At 33.9% G+C, this 21,693-nt stretch overlaps 1 pseudogene across 1 annotated transcript; it reads right to left on the bottom strand.

Moving 5' to 3' along the window:
- Positions 1 to 1,219: 1,219 nt before the first annotated feature.
- LOC147387772 (protein LIGHT-DEPENDENT SHORT HYPOCOTYLS 10 pseudogene) lies at positions 1,220 to 14,101 on the bottom strand (annotated as a pseudogene). Its single transcript, XR_015171348.1, has 2 exons — positions 13,424 to 14,101; positions 1,220 to 1,451 (listed from the first exon to the last, which is right to left on the bottom strand). The product of XR_015171348.1 is annotated as a protein LIGHT-DEPENDENT SHORT HYPOCOTYLS 10 pseudogene (transcript).
- Positions 14,102 to 21,693: the final 7,592 nt, after the last annotated feature.

The following is a 21,693-nucleotide window of genomic DNA, read 5'->3' as shown; positions in this document are numbered from 1 at the left end:
TGCTTACTACAAAAAAAAAAAAAAAAAAAAAAAAGCTAGGTGATGCTCCTCTAATTAACTGATTTCAATTTCCAATGTTTACCTTGACTCGAAAGTTTCTAAAGTTTGGGGTATGGGGTTTGGGATCTAGACATTATAAGCAAAGATATAGTTGATGATGTTGTTTATAGGATTGTTTCGCAACCTTCGTCACTAGATGTTTTCACTTCCAAATTGGCATGGCAATCAATCAGAAGGGTGGGTACAGCAAAAATAAGTTGGAAATATTTCTGGAAGCTGGAAGTGCATACGAAAATGAAGCTTTTGCTATGGAAAATAATTCTTAGATCTTACCATGAGGAGCTCAAATAGCTCTTATTTGTGTTATAGCAAAATTCTGAATCCATTCCTCATTTATGTTTTATTGTCCATTTGCCAGAAAAATATGGGTGAGACAAGCGATATCTTGGAAAAGCCTATAAAATCTAATTTCTCTTGCAGGCTGATTTTAAGTTGGGGAATCAATGCTAATCTCAGCCAAATCCGTATCCTTCAAAAGATAGTCCCTTTTGATCTCGTTATGAGAGCCTTCTAGATGGATTTCAAGAAGGAAAATGCTGGAATGACACAAACGGAGACACAAGGGTGACAAAATGATGTGGTGGCGCGCACATAACCGTAGATGCTTTTTACTCATATCTTGCGGAAAAAATTCTATGGTAATGTGCACCACACCACGAGTTTTTGTCACCTTTGTGTCACCCCAGCACGACTCTTTCAAGAAATGTTGTGACCATGTCAAATTGGGAAGGACGTGAATTATTCTGTGAATCCACGAGAGACCCATCCATTAATTATAATGTCTATTAAAGATGGATGAAACCTAAGCCGGGTTAGGTAAAGCTTAATATTGATGGATCTAGCCTTAGCCATCCTGGGGTGGTGTATTCTCAGACCCTTAGGTGTAATATATCGAAAGCATCTATGAACTTTATGGGAGTTAGTTCGAATAATGAGATGGAGTTCCTAACCATTGCTAAGGGTTTAGCATTATTACACTATATATTCTGATGTAAATGTTACCATGGGTCTATCTAGATGTTTTGGTCTTTTTCGATAATATTTCGTTGGAAAGGTTGTTTATGGAGATCTTTTGAATCTTCCTTACGTGAGAATTGTAAACTAGGGATATTTCGATATTAGAAAGAAGAGCATTTAGCTTTGATGCATAAGTAGTCCATTTAGCTGCAACTTCACTTTCATTTAAATAGAATTGGATGCAATAAGAGTTCACAAGGTGGCGAAGGCACTTAATTAAAATGACGACAATATATTCTAGTGGTTACTGCATATATAAATTTTATTTTACACTATTTCGCAGAAAAAAAGCAGAAACTGAAGTAGAAGTACTAGTCTTTGAGAACATTGGCCTTTCCACAACTCCTCCTTGACCAATTTACTTGGATGTGATCCTGCACAAAATTAACCATTAAGCAAGAAGCATTAATTATGCTAGTTTATCTTTCCAATATAATTAGTAACTATATAGGCTGAATTGGAATAAATAAATAAATAATAAACATGATTAAATCATCATCAGCATCTATATCTTATCCCATTTATGATAGTAGAAAGAAGTAGAGAAGAAAAGAAAAGAAAAGTATCTCAATTAATATATACAAGAGAGTTGTAGATTGTACATTGTAAAAAAGATGAACACTCCCCAAGGAACCTTAATATATAGTTTTAGATAATATAAGGTTTCAATGATGATGATAGTGATTTATTTTATAGGAGATGGAAGAGTAATGTTATGACATTTTTTTTTTTGAAAAAAGAATGTGAGGCCATCTCTAGCCCTTATCAAAAGTCTTACTAAAAAATTTAAAATTTGAGTAAAAACCTTACTTTTGACCCCTCCTCTTGTTTACCCATGTCTTGATTTATACCAAAATAAAAGACTAATGATCTTTAATTTCAATAAACCATTTCTGAATCAAATAAAGTGATTTCCAAATTGGTTTTTTTTGTTTTGTCCGGAGAATGAATTCCCTATGATTGGATAAGAAACCTCCACAAACCTCATTGGATGTAAAACAATCTTGTCAAACCATCCACAAACCCCCTTCCACAATTTCAATGCAAAGCTACATTGAAAAAAATAATGATTCAAAGTTTCAACATCCTTTTTGCCGCTCACGGGCAAGCCTTGTGCTTGATTTTCCATGCCAATAACTTCATTTTTGTCGGAATTGACAAGCTTCAACCAATCTAGCTGCTGCTAATAACTCCTTGTTCTCTAATCTTCATCTAGTTTGACTTCGAAGTGAAGTCGCCAATATTCACTAGATATTCATTTTGACCATTCAAGATTACTAGAGAAACTCCTTCAATAAACTATTAACTTATCTCTATCAAAAATCAAATTTTCAGTCTTGGAATTTAAGGAAGAGATTGATTAGGGTCTAGAAAGTCATTTCTAAGACTTAATTTAAAAAGACTTTAAGGATACATATATGATTATTCTCTTAGATTGACATGATGCATGCATAGTTCTCATTTATACATTGTTTTAGTATTTACTATAATCTAGGTCTAATTAAGTTAGTTATTTTTGACAAATCAAAAGTACAAGACATAAACGGATATATATGGAATAATGAGAAGAGTCCAATACACTTCAGAGTCTAGAACAAGGATCCAGCCCAAAACTCAAGACCATAGGGCCCACTAGGGTCGCGGTGCAATGAATGGGTATGATGGCGTGGCTATGGTGGTGATTTATGTGGAGTTTTTGCAATGACGTGTTGGTTACATAAGCAAGAGGGCAAATATATAGGGTTTGATTTTTGGCTATCATGTAGATTTCTGATTAGAGATAAACCCTAATTTATCTCTATAAACAATACCAAATCAGAGCCATAAGATATTCGTCTGAGATCATCTATCTTTCCATCTCTCTCTTCTTTCCCTCTTCTCAGTTCTAGTTTTCTTTTTTAACTTTTAGTTTCAGTTTCTTTCCAAGCATTATAATAAGAAGAGGAACTGCTACTCTAAGATCAAGATCAATAAAAGATCTTTATCTTTTTTCTTATCTCTTAACTTTATTTTCACTTCTAATATTTTTTTTTATACTATTCTTGCAATGATTTGCGGTTAGACCTTCTGTTAAAGAGGTCGATGAAGCCATGAGCAAGATAATCTTACACAATTTATCTGTTTTGTGCTTGTGCTCATTGATTATATATGATGATATTTCAATAAGTAAAATTATTAGATTTAACTTAGGTTATCTTGATTTTGATGATTTAAATTTAGATTAGTTCAAGTTAAATCATACTTTATTAAGAATAATGTAAATAACTTTTTTGATTCTATCTTCATGAGGGTAATCACAACTTATGATCTATTATTTGTGCCTAAAAGTGATTAACCTTCCAATCCACCAACATTAGATTGTTAGTTGGTTCGAGATAAAATCAAATACATAAAATTTGTTCTTAGAGGATAGTTCTTGGAGGATTCGACCAACCTAAGTGTTTTTACATTGTCATTTCAACTTGACTGTTTTTATTTTTGATTAGTTCGAATATTCATAGATCAATTTTGAATTGGTTGCTTTAAAATCTTAATTGTTTTAAGATAGAGTTTTGAATCAACGTTGTCTCTATGGATCGACCTTATTTGCCAAGGTTTTTATAATTTATTCTCTTTTACTTGATGTAATAATCTACGATGAATAAATTGACGTTGCTACTGGGGACAATGATTTGATTCCAATTTTGACTAGATCTGATTAGGGTTTCAGCAAATTCGATTTTTATTTTGCAAATTTCTTTTTTCTAAATTTTTTATTTTTATTCTCAATCAAGCACAAAGAGGTCTAAAATTAAAAAAAAGTTCACTTTTCACCAAAATATCATCGTTGCGCGGTGGACCCTTGCAACGACGTGATGATCTACACATATCGAGATTTGAAAATTTTTCTACATACTCTCTGTACTTTCATGAATGTTGCTTATAGGAGGTGGATTAGACATGAAGATGATGGCCGAAGCTTTATTTGGCCATCCAAGTCAGATTCTCAATAATGAAGCAATAGTTTATATTTTTATTTTATTTTATTTTTATAACAAACTTGTAGTAGGATTGTAGGATCACTATTGTAAGCAAGTTTTTAATTTTAAAATCCACCCGAGAAGGCTCAGAGTGTAATAGTTTTGGGGAGGACGACTGTGAGACGAAACAATCTTGACTCCTTGGCTTTGTACACTGAGTTTGGTACTGATGGTCTGAGTTGATTTAACTAATACATACCCCGTCTAGAACGGAAGGTAAGACTTGCATCCCCACGAAACTACTACTAGTGAATTTCTGTACTACTTTTGGTTGATATTACTGTACACTTGGATTTGTACTTAGTAAAGATGGCACCTGTACGAGGATGACACCATATGATAAGAATCAGATTTCATCACCGATTTCTTGTCTTGCTAGGTCATATATTAACCCAAATTAACTTAAAATATGGTAGATTTTACCTTAGGGTTCTTCGAGCTCAATAGGCAAAGCTAGTCTAAGTTGTACCAATTGTAGTTCTTGATTAGATTCAGTGCCTAAAAACGATCCTCCCTCGTCGATCAAGAGAATGTATTACATCTAATCTAGACGAGAAGGTAACTTAAGAGTGCCTTTGCTCAACATTGTGCGCCACCTCTTCTCTAGGGATTCGACTGGATGGTTTTGATTCTAGAGAATTGGGTTGGAGGCTTAGATTATCCAATGAAATAGTTAGAAACTATATAGAATTAGGCATCCTACCTAGATCCAGTATTTTCTTTGTGTACTTTTTAGATTGACTATGTATGTGCATGTTTGATTGGAAAGAGTAGAGGTAGAACCTCAAATTTAGGAAGATAAAAAATAATTTATGCTGTCGTGGAGTTTATGAGAGAGTCGAGGATCATGTGCGTTTTGTGTGATAATGATGGTTATTCTCTTGAGTATTGTCCGAGTCTGCCCATACTTCGTGCCACGCAGACCAATATTCATCATTCTCCGAATTTTTATTGGATACCGACACCTAGTTCTTTCGATCAAGTATACCACATAGATAATTTGTTTTCCTTGGATACCATACCTAGACATAACAAATTTTCTTAGGATAGCCACTTTGGTAGCCATTTGAATTTATCTATGAACGAAACCTCGTTGATGAATCAAACTATAATTTTCCAACAATTCTACGATTATAAAAAATTCTTCGAATATATAGTTGTAGAGCCGGAGTCAACGTCTAATTACTCATATTTGTCCTCTCCTCCATCTTTGTCATTAAATTTCTTGATGACTGAGTTGTTAAATTAACAATAATAGTTTATCCAACAACAACATTTCCACCAACAACAACATTTCCATTAACAAAACAGACATTGGTCAAGCCCTAGTCAACATCAAGATTTAATTAAGTCACCTAACACTATCTTTAGAAGAAGAAAAATTTGATTAGTTAAAAAATAAGGATATCTCAATTCTAGAAAATCTACTATTCTTTCAAAATATCCTTAGTGACCAATTCCACTCTTGTAAGGAATTCGATGATTGCATATCAATGATTGATAATCCTTTATCAATTGAAGCCCAAACGCAAATCAATCAGGTTACAATTTTAATCATAGCAATGATAGAATCTCAATTAGGTCAGTTAACCTTACCCTTAAAAGAAAGAGAGAATGATCAAGTTTCAAATGAGATACTCCCTGAGAGCCAATCCTTATTTCCAACTCCCAATGAGTTAGATAATTGTATATGCATGACTAAGGAAATTATTCAACCATCAAAGGAGAATGTTGTCCAAGAAGAATCAATGGATAACTCTGATTTGTTAGTTACACCAATTCTTAAAAATCTGACCACCACCAAGTATGGAACCTTTTTGGAAGTTAGTAAGGTAGATCAAACCTTGTATCCCATCCAACCTATAATTGTACAAGATTGTAAAGACCCTGGTTGTCTTACAATTTCCATTTTCTTAGAAAACATGATGGTTGAGAACTGTCTCAAAAAGGTGACGACGCTAACAACTTAAGACATACATAAGAGTTTTTGTGAAATAATTTTCATGCCATTATGACGATACAAATATGTTTGTTTAACATCTAGGGTAGAAAATCAAATACATGAGAATGAACATTTCCTAATGCACCAATAGAAGCTAAATATTTAAACGAGAACTAGAGACATATCCAATACGAAAGTGTCACAAATATAAACTAGAAAAATATGACCAAGACAAAAGAAGACAAATCAAGATTAGATACTGCAATGTTCATTCAGAATGTCTGTTAATGGCATGGAGGTGGCATCAACAATCAAAATAGAAATATAGGATGAAGATGGTTATAATAATGAAAATAAGGAGGAATCACGTGTCATATAATGTGAGGTGCTTGAGTCAAAGACACACGTAGAACGGGATATACTTGACGATAAGGAGTATGACAAACGTACTAAGGATGAGGTAGTGAAGGTATGGGGATGAGAGGATAGGAAACAACGCAACTATGAGACAATATAAAAAGGGTAGTAGTGAAGGCTGGAGAATCTCCAGTAAGTAGTATAACTGCTATGCCAATGCTAGGAGGTGGTGCCATTATTGCTATATGAAACTATCTTGACCTCTGAGCATGCTTGGCTTGTTGACCTCTGCTATTAAGCTTAGGGCATTAGACCTTTCATTGTCCCTTCAAACTACATTCATCAATGCCAACTTTGAAACTTTTCATGGTGGATGGTGGTTTAGATTTAGCGGCCATAATAGTCTGAGTAAGGATATGAAAGGGACCCTTCACTGTATGAAACTTGAGATGTATTTCCTCATCCAGGAGCTTACTAACCACATAATCAAGAATAGGAAGAGGACTACGATGGAGAATGGAGCCTCAAAGTGCGTCAAAATCTTGATGAATTGAACAAGATGTTACTCCTCTCTATAGGTCAAGTAGGGTTTGATGGAACTAAATTTTTGTTGAATCTGTGAGAGCCAACACTATGTGAAAACTAAAAAATTTGATAAGAAAATTCAATGAGCCAAAGCTCCCAAATTTTAGAAAGCAAATTTTGACAGCCTATGGCCGTAAAATTTGACAATGAAAATTTTGATGCCTTGGTCTGTCAAATTTTATGAAATTCGACAGCCTTGGGTCGTCAAATATAGGCTTTTTTCACGTAGTGTAACTGGTCTAAAAAATTAGTCATTATTGAGTAAATTTCTTAAGTGGTCTTGTCTCCCTGTCGACTAGCCTTAATACCTATCTCCAATTGATATATCTTAGCAAATTTGGACTGTGTATACAACCTTACCAGATGATCCCTAATCTCCTTGGTTGTCTCATATTTAACTAGTTTCGTACTAATAGAGTGTTCAACAGACACTACTAAAAAAAAAGAATTTAGACTTCACTTTCTTTTAAATAAATATCAAAATTTAAATTTAAAGCGCATTTTTCGCAAGTGGAGGGATCGCTTAAAAAAGTGTGAGACTTTAGACATCGATTTATGTTTGATTTTTAAACATCGATTTGGCAAAAATCGATGTCTAAAAACCACAATTTACGTGCATTTTTTTCATCTAAAGAATAGACATCATTTAAAAAGTGATGTTTAAAGTCTTTATTACTAGTAGTGGTAATTGTTAAACGAGGTGATAATATTGGAATTGTTGACGTCCTATATAGTCAACGATTCTCTATATTTGGCATATGTTCTATCAATGGGCATGGTTGAAGAACCAGAAACATATCCCCACATGTTCTTTCCTTTCAATTTTGTTTTTCATTACATAACTCCAACAAGAGTAATTTTTTCCATCCAGATGCACACTAATAGATTGAAGAGAATCATCTCTATCATTTGACATAGTAATTAAAATAATTGCAACTAATCCCAATACCCAAAATCTATCGAGGCGAAGAAAGCCAAATCGAACTGAAGAAACTTTAATCAAATTGTTTATAGAGAACCTGAGTTGCTGAAGTTGATAAGGGTTGAAATCGAATTGAGGGCTGCAATCGAACTGATTTGAAGTGCTGTTGCAATTGGTGAGCTAAATCGATGAGATCAGATCAATTTTTTTAGGCCAGATGCAATTGGATCGGTGGCTGCAACAATCAATAACATATTTGGATTGAAGGGAGCCTTTAACTTATGATTTAGGAACGAGGTGTTGCTTCTATTGAAGTCAATGTGCTTCAAATCAATTCAATAATTGTTGTGATTTGATTCGGATTGATTGACTGTCGCGATTTGAATCAAATTGATTTAATGGTGGCTACTACAATTTGAGAGTTTATCAATGAAGGAGGATGTGAAAGATTGAACAAGAGAGCCCTAGAATCGTCACTCGAATACCATACTAGAATCACAAACCCTAGAAGATAAGAAGGAGAGAAGAGAAAGAGTTCTCTATTCCATGTGTAAGATACAAAATTACAGAAATAATAAATATGTATATATATGTGCCCAAAACGAAAAGAAGGTAAAGACTAAAATACCCCTACAAAATCCTCTAATAAAATAATCTTTTATTCCGCTCTTTCCAAATTAATATGATAAATTGTTGTGCAAAAACTCACATTTAATCGATCATGAACTTCGCCTTGGAAAGGAGAAATTTGTAATAAGCAAGACTTCATCAAGAGCTAAACTAAAGTCGACTTTGTGAGCCTTGAATGTTGTGGGTTTGACTATCATGTTGTCCAACTTGTGTGAATCCATGATCCTTTGAAGAGAATGGCCATGATTTGAGTTTTTATTTCCTTCATTGTATCCCCTTTATGCTAGAATTTTTGTTGCTTCCTTGTCCATGAGAGCATTGGTTAAAAAATGCAACATTATAGTCGAGGCTCTGGTGGATGTCTAGATTTTTCTTAGTCTCATGACTAAGAAGGAGAGGAATCGTCTCAGAATAAGGAGGAATCGGTGGTTTGAGCATTGTATTGACAAATGACTCATAACCTGGTCTGAGTCTCTTAAGAAGGTCAATGTCGGTCATCCACGGGCTTGACAATGGCTGGCAGGTCATCACAAAAACCTTTGAAAATCCGAATATATTCGGGCATGGTTAAAGTTCCTTTTCGTAGGATCTGTAACTGTTGGAGAAGAAAGAACTCCCTTTTTTGTGATATTTGTGTTAAGTGATTAAGAAGAGCATTTAACACTTCGGATGCGGTGTCAAGTCCCACAACCAATACGAGTACATCTTCAAATAATGTCCTTATGATCCATCCATGATGCAGATGATCTGAACGCCTCCAAGACAGATAATCTGGCTTATTGATCTCTTTATTTTTAGCCATATCTCCAGTTGTTGAAACCATGATACGACATTCCAGAATGGTAAGTTCACCATTGATGAACCCAACCATATCTTGTCTCTTACTAAGCACCATCAATTCAATTTTCCATAGAAGAAAGTAGGATTGAGTTAGCTTGATTAAAACAATACCAACGTTAAGAGATGATGGGTATGGATATGAGAATGCCATGGATGGATGGCTCTTAGAATTATCCTGGCCTCGCTCTGATACCATAAAAACGGTTGAAGAATGTAAATTAATCTCCAACTCAAGGTGTGTTGTGAGAGCCTTGAAGTCTTCTATTAATTAAAAGAGATTCTATAAACTGTTATAATCATGTGTTACAATTGTACATGGAATGGTTTCCTAACTTAATGGAAACTTCCCAATGAACTAATCCTAGACAGAATATCTACAAATCAATAAAAATCTCAAAACTAGAGAAAACACAAGATACACTCGGACTAGATCTTTAGATGATCCCTTGATTCCGTACCCATTAGAGTAGTCATCATGTGGGCCACCGAGTGTTTCAGATTCTTGGGTATCATCTTGTGAAGATAAATCCTTAATTTATATGGAAATCATGTCTGATTGCATTGAAAAAATCTAGAAAAATATGCCTAGAGTGCATCATTAGTGCTTCACATGATCTCTACAATTTCCAGCTGCTAATTAATGATTTTCTGATTGGATTTTATAAAAAATTGCAACTAATGCTAATCTAAATCTAACCAACCGTGTAGCAGCATCTTCAACCTCTAAAAAAGATTGTTGGCTCTAGGCAACAATAGAACACCAAAGAACACTCCGCAAAAGATCTACACAATTGACGAATTTCCTAGACAGTGAATGCATACTTCCATGAAACCTTAATGAACCCATTAATGTTCTTGCATCCATAGATTGAATATGAGGTATGGAGACTGTACTTAGACCTTAAATGAAAGAAAATATTATTGCTCATGCTATTGTCTGAAATTCAATTGCAACAATATTATTTTCGGTGGAGTTGCTGAACCACAAAATCTGAAATTACCTAAAGAATCTATCCCAATAAATCCAAAAACATCGGTTATGGCGGAAGGGCTTCCATTTGTGTCAATCTTCATAACTCCCTCGTCCGGGGCTAACCAACTTGGATATAGTCGGGTGGGCCACTTGGGGTATCTTTACCATTCCCATGTTCAAGAATTCCTACTCCCACTGCACTAGGATCTTCCAGGATTTCATTGTGTGGGGAAGTTTTGATTTTCTGTTTTTCCTAAGCAAGCAAGAACTAAATTAATATGGAAAAATTGAGGCCTTAGCCCTTAAGTTACAAGCCTAATAGTAGGCAAAGAAAAAAGAACCCCCTTGAAAGCTCTTTTAATAAAGGGGGGAAGATCATTGAAGCTAGAAAATATAGTGAATTGTTTGCTCAAAATACCATGATCTGCTAATTGATCTGCCACAAATTAAAATTTGCTTCCCTCCAGGCATGTTTGATAATCGAGTTGCAAGATTTCAGACTCCCTTATGTGGAGAAGTTGCATATTTACTTCTATATTATAAAGAGCAAAAAGAAATTGATCTTCATGAGAAAATGATATGGTATATCAATATATACTTTGTTACTTGCAATGTCTTTAATACCCTATGCACCCTTCCACGATCATATGTTCCTTTGAATAATAGATATATGATTGCTTACATCTACAGTCAATCCTTAATCTCATTGATTGAATGATTTGAGCTCTATTGGAACATGTTTATATGTCGTGCTGAGGTATCACCATACGTCAGTGAAGTACATCATTATTGTATTCTGTTTATCTTGGATTGCGTCTTAGTCGGTGGTGCATGCACAATCTTAGGTATGATCTCTTCCAAGATCATTCGATTTGATACATAGGTTTATTATCTCTCGGAGGATATTATAAATGAGAAAAAAGTGGAGATCATGGGATTGAATATATTTAGAGCTTTAAGGAAGGTTGAAAGGACATAGTGGGAAGGATGATTTTATTGAGAAAAGAAAAAAAAAGAAAAGCTAATAGAGAAATAAGAAGACAATGGAATATGACTAGAGGAAGCCATGGGAATAGGAGCTAGGACCATGGTCGGCGTTGTATCAAGATTAGAGCCAGCATGGCTAGGTACTTTGCTGAGGAATTGATTATTTGATTATTGTATATAGATTAATAAAACCCTACAAAGAAATCCTAATCAAAGAAGAACCTCTAATTCTAGCTACTCTAATCTATATCATAATCTTCATGAGAAAACTATATGTATCACAATGCATCCTATTCGATACTTTATTAGTAACAAAATCAAGATGTAAAGTACAAGCACAACAACAGTTTAGGGAAACAGTTATGGAGAAAAAGTATATAAATATCAAGTTTAATAATTAATGTGTATTCTTGGGTACAAGCCACAAAGCTTCAGGTACAGTGGCAAGGAAATGCAAAAGCGTTCAGATGCCCTAAAGAGAGCCAAACATTTTCCAAAATATGGATTAGAAGTTTAGGTGTAAAGATCATCCTCACAAAAAATCAGTCCATTCCGAAACTTCTAAACCCACTTTACAAATTGAAGAATCGTGGACCATCAAAAGTCGTTTATAAATAATTGGCAGTCCATATTTGTTCAACTTGTAAATTTGGTTAGAAGTTTCGGAATGGGCTGATTTTTTGTGATCCTTGCAAAAAAAAATTATCCCATTCCGAAACCTTTAACCCATAGTTTGAAAATTGTTTGGCTCTCTTTAGGTCCTCCGAAGGCTTCCCTATATATTTATATGACGCAACACACAGTCCTTATAAGGATGCAACATATTATAAAACTCAACAGCTTTCTCAATCATATACGTGATCTTGCTCAAGCAATCTAAAAAGGAGTAATTAGTGAGAAAGATAACCTGCACCAATGATTTTGTTTAAAAGATTAATTGCTCAAAATGGTGGTCAATTAAATAAGTTTTAAAAACAATTAAATAAGGCTTTGGTGTAACATAAAGAATGATGATTTTCTTTTGAAACTAGCTACGATGGTAATTTTGTTTGTTTATGATAAAAATTACTTTGTTGTAATAACTAGAAAAGCTATCTAAATTGTAAAAAAACTGTCATGTTCATGGTATAAATATAATCTATATCATAATGCAATGTAGCATCTTGAGCAAAAAACTATATAATAGGTCTCACATGCCACAGGCTTGTATAAAACAAATTAAAACGTCTCACATACCACACATGGGAAGCACAAAATCGTGCAGAATCACAAAAGGAGCCAAAATTAGGGAAAAGTAGACATGCAAAAAGAGAGATAAAATTAGGGATCCACGTAACAGTATTCTGCATGATAGATGAGAGAGAGAGAGAGAGAGAGAGAGAGAGAGAGAGAGAGAGTTTTATTTTTCTAATGTATCTGAGAGTGAAAGATATTACAGTTACTAGTATAGCTTGTCTCTGATTCATAAAACAATGACTGTTTCTTACTATTATCATAATTTCTTCAAATATGTTGGAAAATAAGAGATGTTGGGTTAGTTAGTACTGTCAGTCGTTTCTGATTCGTTACTCGCAATCTTAAATCATTTTTTCCAAATTAGGGTTTGGGATTGTCAGACCAGGGTTTATTACCAATCAAATGAGACCCCCCTCCCCCTAGTTCAGTATTAGAATATTTGTTTTCAAGCAATTTATATTTCTACCTAAGTAACAATTGTTTGATCGGCATACCTCATTAGTTCAATTTTAATTTGCTTCCCCGATCGAGCAGATTGGATTTAGGGCTTACTATGAACATAATGAGTTAATAATTGTGATACTCATATAGTACTACATCATAATTAATCGACAGCTCTTTAATCAGTATCCTAAACTTATAATTCTTCAGGTTTTTATTAACAGATAATCTCTTTTTTTCACTAAGCAAGCAAAGTATAATTTACCTGTTAATAAACAGATAATATCATCTGTTTATTAAAAGATATATAATATTGGATCCAATAATCCATTTTCAGTTATATTTCATCATTTTATATCTTGTGATCTTATGAAGTAGAGCTATAAATCAACATAATTCAGTAACAAAATTACCATTTTCATCATGAAACCAAAGGACTCAAGACGACTGAATCGCAGGCTTTGATTCTTCCTCGGCCTTGATTTGGGTTCTCTTCTTCTTTTTCTTCTTATATGGGATCCCCCTTGCCTTAGCTTGAGACTCTCTCACTTCACGCAAATAAACACGAATAGTACCACTGCCGAAAGGGTTTGTTTGTGGAGAGCCGCCGTTCTCTTCATAAGCGGCTCGGAGGCGACCGATGAGCGCATCTAGGCTACCCCAAGCTTGCCTAAGTGGGCATGTACATGGTGCAGGTGGTTCTGGCTGACCAAAGAAGATACACCCTTGTAAGTGAACCTTTGTCTTTCCGAATTGATCAAGGTATCGGAGGAATTCAAGTACATGACCGTAATTGCACTGTGATAGTGGGACTGGAGGCCTTTGGTTCTTCAAGTACTGACCAAAGGTATTCCAGTCTCTCCTTTTTTGTGACTCATATCGACTCAGTGGGGCCGATTGAGGTTGAACACCGGCTGATCTTGATGATCCTTCTGCCGGGTCTTTCCCTTTGTGGCTCGACATCGCCACAACGTTGAATTTTGTGTGTTTGCTTTGCCAGAGTAGGCAAGAAATGGGCGATGAAGATGAAGGAATAGAATTGCAATTGAGAAAGATGAAGATCACATTGTGGGACTACTGATTAGACGTGCCATGGGTCCTATGAAGATGCTCTGTTCTACTTTTTCTTCCTCTTTTCACTATTTTCTCTTTTTTAATAATTACCATTACTATGTTCAAGAATATGATTTTGATTTCAAATCCTAGTATCCATCATTAATATGTAATTATTATTATTTTCATTAGCATAATTACCACCATGGGTTAAACTCAGTTGTCGACTGGGCTCGAGTACTGACTCAGGTCTTGTGTTTTTTGGTTAGGTAGATTATATTACACAAAAGGGTTATTGAAAAAGAAAAAAAGAAAAAGAGAGAGGTACTAGGACATTTACATGCAAATTGAGCCACAACTCACAACATAACTCACTAACTCCTTCATTTGTTTTTTTACTCTATGAGTCGAAGGTTAACCATGAATCGGATTGTAGATGATTTCAAAGATTATTTTTAAATATAATTACAACCACTAGCACTAACACTAATAGTCTATAAAACTAATTAATCTTCAAACACTAGAGCTTTAGTGATGTTTTTGTTTCTACTCTCATTGGTCTCGTCATGATTTTTCAAAGTTAAGCAATGATACGCATACGTGTTAACGTGTCAGATGGGCAGGTGATGTTGACTGGTACCCAATCAAATAGTGTGTCTAGGATTTTGGGTGTGTTAAGGCGTCCGGATCTGGATTGCATTCCAAGGCACCAAACTTTATGTTGGGGATTTGAGCCCATGCAAGAAATTTCCAAGATGAATTACGATGCTTACTTGGATGCATTCAGGGCCAATATTTTAACACGAATTATGTTTGTTAAATCATCCTAATTAGTATTTTTTCCAAAATTATATTGGGAAAATTTTCCAAGTCTATTGGATATCGATTTGTTGTTATTGGAAAAATGTCTTGGTTGATTTGGTATTTATGAACTTTTTCTAACCTCAAAGAAAGTTTTAGTTAAACTATAGTTGAGATGGAAGATAAAACCCAAGTTTCTTGGAATTTTGTATTGATTTTCTTACTATATTTGTTGGGTGAATTACTATTTCGTGAGTTGAAAATGAGTTATTTAGGATTTTGACTCCCTATTCATTTTAATAATCAAAATGTGAACAATCATGTTTTCGTTAAAAAAAAAATTCAGAATGAAATGACTATTTTGTAGGTTTAAAGTGACAATTTCACTTTTTGTCACTTTAAACTTGCGAAATAGTTACTTCAGAAACCTCCGAATTCATTATTGTTCACATTTTGGTAATTAAAATGTACAATGAGTTAGAATCGTAAATTCCTCAAAAGTTGATCATTTTTTCATGAATATCTCATTTTTTTTTCTCAATAATCACTAAGAATATTTTTTGAAGTCGATAGCAGCCTATAGTATTAATCTATTATTTCTGTTTTGGTGTGTTAATTCTTCTTGGTGTTGTCCTTGTGTGCATTGCCACAGATTGATTTGCACCTCTCCGAATTGACGCTGCATCAACATATCATCTTCTAATTTTATTTAAAAATAAAATAAAAAAACACTTACTTTTACTAAGATTTCAAATCTTGCTAAAGGGTCATTGAGTTCAAATGGATTACCAAATTGACAATCCAATACCATAGATTTTATGAAAAAATTCGGATCCAAAAAAGAAAGTTTTGAAAATGGATGGCTATTAAACCCCTCCGAACTCCCAAATTTAAAATTGAAATTAAACATTGAAAAATAACCTTTTTTATGTTTTTGTTTTTTTTTTAAAGTTTATAGAAATTTACCCTTTACATCCCTGTTGCATTGGATCATGTTTTTGGACACCACAAGGTGAGTTCAACAACCCTCGGTAAGATTTGAAATCTTACTTAGTTAGGAACGCTAGACTTACTCAAAAAAAAAAAAAATAATAATAATAAATAAATAAATAAAATATTAACCTAAAAAAAAAAAATCAATATGACCCAATTTAAATGAAAAAGTAAAAACAGATTTTCCTCGTGATTTTTCATGATGTACTCAAACTGTGGAAAAATGATTTGTTTGACAAATCATTTGTGAGGTAAATATGTTCTCTACAATCAAACATGCCCTTAAGTTAATTTATCATATCTCCTTTAATTTTTTTGTGTGGCTAAATTATTACATCTACATCTTACTGTGATGATGAGTATTTTGATGCAAATCTACATTAGTTAATATTTTTTAAATTATAAAAGTTCCTACGGATAGATTTGTTATTTCATTACAAATAATCTATCTATAATAAATAAAATGATATTTTTAATTTTCAAAAATTGTATTATCAAGTAACAAAATATTCTTCCGGCCCATGATTTTAAGGAGTTTTTTCCCTAACAACATATGAATAGTAGGTGCCCCTTCCCTTGTCTAATTAATGTGAAGGATTCATTAGTATCTCCATCATACAATGGCTATCAACGCCTTGGATTGGAAATGAGATCAAATTGATTAAAGCATCAAACATGGAAAAATTGTTTGCTTGACATGAAATGTGGAAAAACTGTTTGCTCATAGAAATTCAATCTGGGGTTTCTCAGACTCCTAGATCAACCAATCCCACCAACCATATGTGTATTGAGGGCGTCCCCAAATTACCAAATTTCTTTTGTAAGGTTTGGGTTATTGGTCATCTAGTATTTTGTGAAATCCTTAATTGATTTTTCTATGAGATAAAAATCCTTTCAAATATGCTCTAATTAAATCAATGAATGATCCAATCTATATTTAATTATGAGAATTCAGGCTTAAAATAGGTAGAATTTTATCCAAAATTTGAGTGATTCGAATCCGACTTTAGCAGGTTTGTTTCCTTGAAGTATATTAAAATTAAAAAATGGGTCAGATAATGGTTGATGTCCCTTAACTTGAGTCAAATCTGGGTCGAATACAAATCCATCATTATATCCGCTGAATGATATGTTACTTTAATTTGTAAGTTATATATATTTTTATTTTTTATAGTATTTTTCTTTGACGAAGTTGTAATGGGTATAGTGGCCAAGGCCTCCCTCCAAAAATGAAGATGTCTTGAATTCAAGTCATCTTTTGACTATCTTTAGCAATTTTCCTTAAAATAACCTTCAATGATTCCAAATTGGGTTTGGATATAGGTTTACGGAAATTAAAATGGTTTGAATATGATTTTAGCTAGTAGAATTCGAGCCGAATTCAGATATGGATATACTCATATCCATACCAAACCCAACCCATTTAAGCCCTAATTCCTTTAACTTTCGCCTCCCTCATAAAATGATACATCTGGATATAGGTTTATGAAAATCAAAATTATTTGGATATGATTTTAGCTAGTAGGATCCAAATTGGATTCAGATATGGATATACTAATATCCGACCCAAACCCAACCTGTTTAAGCCCTAATTTCTTTCACCTACGCCTCCCTTGTAAAATGATACATTTGAATGTCATCGGATTTCTAAGAATTAAAGCTGCCACCATTGACCTTTTGACTTTCACAAAATCTCACAATAAATGATGAACTTCATTTTTGTTTTTCGTTTTAAATCCATCCATTAAATTGTGAGTGCTAATTTTCTAACTCAATTTGACAGAATAACTCAAAAACTCACTAACGTGGCATGTGCAAGAACAATAGGTTTTTTCCCTCGGGATACACAACTGTACATCCAGTCAGAGTTGAGTTAGAAAATAATTACACTTAAATTATAGCATCTTAGGAAGAGTAGCTTTATCATTTATAATAATAATAATTTGTTAAAGTCAAGAGATTAAGGGAGGCAACAATATTTGTTTAATACAGGGAGGCAAGACCAATTTGCATCATAACTAAGCGAGGTAAGTCAAAAATAAAATAAAATAAAATAAAAATATTGTTCTCTCCCAACATGAAATGCCTTGTTAACGATAAATTTAACGAGTGGATATAAATCAGGTTGACAAACAAGAAGAGCAGCCACAGAAAATGAGAACAAGATAGGAGATCTCATGGATCAAATGACATCAAAAGTATCCATTATTTAAACAAAAAATACCCATTATGATTTGGAAATTAAAAAGTAGTAATAAAAATTAAAAATCCATATATTATGATCCAATAGACTTTAGTCTCCATGGATCCAAACACTAAATTATGAAGTGTTCAAGACACCTAAAAGAAGAGGTAATAAGATGAATTGCACATCAGAGAAAAGGCAAAAATAGATATCAGAATCTGATAAAGTTTTTGCCTATTGATCCTCTTATTGTTGGGCCCAGTTCAATGGAGACACCATTATTCTGTTTGGACTTTGGAATCTGCTCTTATACTGTGTGTACGGGGTACCTTGGATTCTCTTGGACTCTCCAAAAGTGCTTGTCTGTTGCAGCTGAACTTCACAAAGAAGCAGACCCATTCCACCAACACGATTTTGGCAAAAGATCATGAATGATTACATACAAGATCATGATCTCAAACATTTGAGTTTGGCAAAAGTAACAATTTTGGCAATAATTCCTATGTAGAAGGAATGCAAGTTATATTTAGAAGTTTTCTCTTCTTGTCAAGTTTCCAACTCTTGTAAGGTTTCCTAAAATAATGACCTTTGTATTCAACTCAATATATATGGACAAACCACTTCTATATAGTCTCTCATGGTTGAGAGAGGACAAAAAATTGTGTTTTTGAAAGCTTTATGGTATTAAAGTGGGGAACTTCCCTCAATGGAGTATCTTTATTAACTGTAATGGTTAGAATAAAGTACGGTGATAACCTGAATCAAAAAAGGAAAAATAGCCAGTGATAAAATAATGTGCCAAAACGTAGGTCGTGGCCAGTGCACAGAACCATAGATGGACACACCATTCTGGATTGCGACTCTAAAAGATAAGTTACAATTGTCTTATGGTTGGCAAATTCAACCAATCACCTGTAAAAAAAATTTAGAGGAAACATTACCAATCAAATGGGATTTGTTGGAAAGCATCAAGCCTTAGATGGAACTTCAATTGAAATCTGCAAGGACTCTATATCTAAGCTAGGGCTGACAATGATCCGGATTTTACCTGCTTTCCTATCTGTCTGATGCGAAAATAGAGGACATGTATCTAGACCTTTATTTTTTGGATCGGATTTAGGTTGAAAATTACAGATTTGAAATATTTTGGATTGGATTTGAATCAACCCCATTCGGATCGATTTTGGATTGAATAAACATGAACTTGGATCAGATTTGGTTCAACTTGTCGATCGGTTCGGATCTGGATAATAATATAAATTTTTTTGGATCAATATTGGATTGTTATCGATCCGATACTGATCCAATCCATTGCCATCCTAATCTTAGCTTCGAGGAGATGGGAACTAGTCTACGTAAAGATGTATAATGTCACCCAAGTCATAATGGTTACATGAGCATTAATAACTTAGGGCCATTAAACCACGACTGAACATGCATAATGCATGACCTTGAATGGCGAAAGCACAATCTAATGGTGGAGATACATTCAAAGTGCACATGTCCTAATCATACACAGCTCAAGAGCACATCAATGCAAGTGTAATAGACATAAGCAAATATTAATTTAAGAACGGAGGCAAACGTATGTAATATTTTTCTTTGAAACTTAATGATCTATCGAATTATGGACTAACTTGGTCGTTGGTGTGTAATTCACAGGGCCACCACCTAAGTACCCCACTTTAACAATAGGAAATCTTACAAGAAGAACATGATGTAGCCCTTGATTTGGGTTTTCAAAGCAACCCAAACACGGGCCCAGGAACTCAATAAAGTGGGTCCAAATAGAGTGAATAGAATGACATTGAAAAGTGGAGATTGGTTGAAATAGGTTATGTTTCAAACATGGAAGGGTTGGTCTACGAGTTTTGGGGGTTCCAAGTTTATCAGATAAGTTTTAGCTATGGTTTTTTATTATATTCCAAGTAATAGTTATTTGGAGAAGGGAGAGTTTGAACATCTATGGTGTCCATAAAATTGACACCTAAAATCTACTTGGTATGGAAGGAACAAGTCCTATCTCTCATTGAAGGTTCGGATCTGCTTGATCCATTGAATTGGTACCTGTCGTGACAAATCAAAGAAGGTGATTCTTACACCTTGAACTTTTGAGAATTATTGAGGAAGATTTAACTTGTATTTACAGTCGATAGTAGTGTTTTCAGGGCGGGGTCTTTTAATCCCAGCTTATCAATAAAACAAAAAAAGAAAAAGGAATGTAAGAGATAACCTTGACTCCCTTTTGATGGATCTATGTAACAAAAATCAGTTTGATTAGTAATATTTAACCATATATAGGATTAAACAAAAAAAATTACAATATGGCCTACGGCCACTGCATTGGTGGGCTCCAAACGCATAGAATGCGGAAGTCTACTCAAATTTTAGTTGGAATTCGAGTCAGGTTTGGAGGAACAAAAGAATATCTGCTTTGCCACTGAACATACTTCAGCCAAAATATTTCTCAATAATCCAATGAATTGTTGATGAGTTTTACCTTTATTATGGACTGCAGCAATATTGTACGGTTAGTAGTCACAGTTTCTCAGATTATCATGCACATGAGTTTTGCTATATTTCTTTTGAGAAATTGTAATTGAGGTGAGAAATTCGATCACGATCTGTAGGATGTGGGTCCCAAATATATTCATTAAACACATACACTAGAAAGTAGGATCATAGCATAAAATAATATATATATTTTTTCTAAGCAAGCAAATGGAATTAAGAATAAAATAAATTTGTTTTGTTGTTTAACTATTTTAAAATGTGAGATGATCCAACCTATATGGTAACTGTTGTCAGATCTAGAATTTTTATCTTATCTTATTTTATCTTTTGATTCGTAAGCTGGAGTTTTAGGGACCCCACCCTTAATTAAAATCATAAAAGAGGGCTATAAGAGAGCATAGCTACAAGTGATACCACCTATGAAAAATTGTGGCTAATTGTCTTGGAATAGATTCTCGATTTATAAACACCAAGAAATATATTGAAATTACTTGGGATTTGGCCAAATAATCGGTCTCGCCAATAGAACTCAAAATCGTATTCCCTGAAATAAGTTTGTAAATTCAAGATTTTCGAACTAGAAATTCATATGGTTGTGAATTTCCCGACAAAAGCGATGACAATAGGACTTAACCCGAAGGAAATGCGATCGATAACTGTTATATAAGGAGTAAACGAATCATTTAAGTCACATAGGTATGAACTTGATCATTACATTGTGATGAGAAAGAAATGATACCCAAAGTTACCATCAGACCAGAAGTAAAATTGTGATGCAGAAGATCTACATGGAACCATAGAATAATGGATCCCAACTTTGTCAAACATTCTAGGTCATCCTTACCTATTATTGCATTAAAAAGGACTGTTTAGTACTTTTGTTTTCACTAGAAATTGAATAATTGAGATTAGGTCATTTGAGTGGTGGGTTGGTTTCCCTATAGTATCCACCGACACATGAAAAAGAAACCCTACTCTTGTTGTCTTCACTCTTAATTGCAAACTTTCTGTGAGCTTTTGCTGCTATTGGGGGGATTTTCTTTTCTTGGCACTAATAGACATGTTAGCGAGGACAATGATTCCATGTATACATGAATGATGGGAGATGTAGATGATCGATTTATTAAGAATCTAATA

The sequence above is a fragment of the Akebia trifoliata genome, chromosome 13 (assembly GCF_017979445.1).
Source record: "Akebia trifoliata isolate Shusen 1 chromosome 13, ASM1797944v1, whole genome shotgun sequence".
Classification (NCBI taxonomy): domain Eukaryota; kingdom Viridiplantae; phylum Streptophyta; class Magnoliopsida; order Ranunculales; family Lardizabalaceae; genus Akebia; species Akebia trifoliata.
The sequence above is the reverse complement of the archived record's forward strand: the minus strand, read 5'-3'. Positions and strand labels throughout refer to the sequence as shown.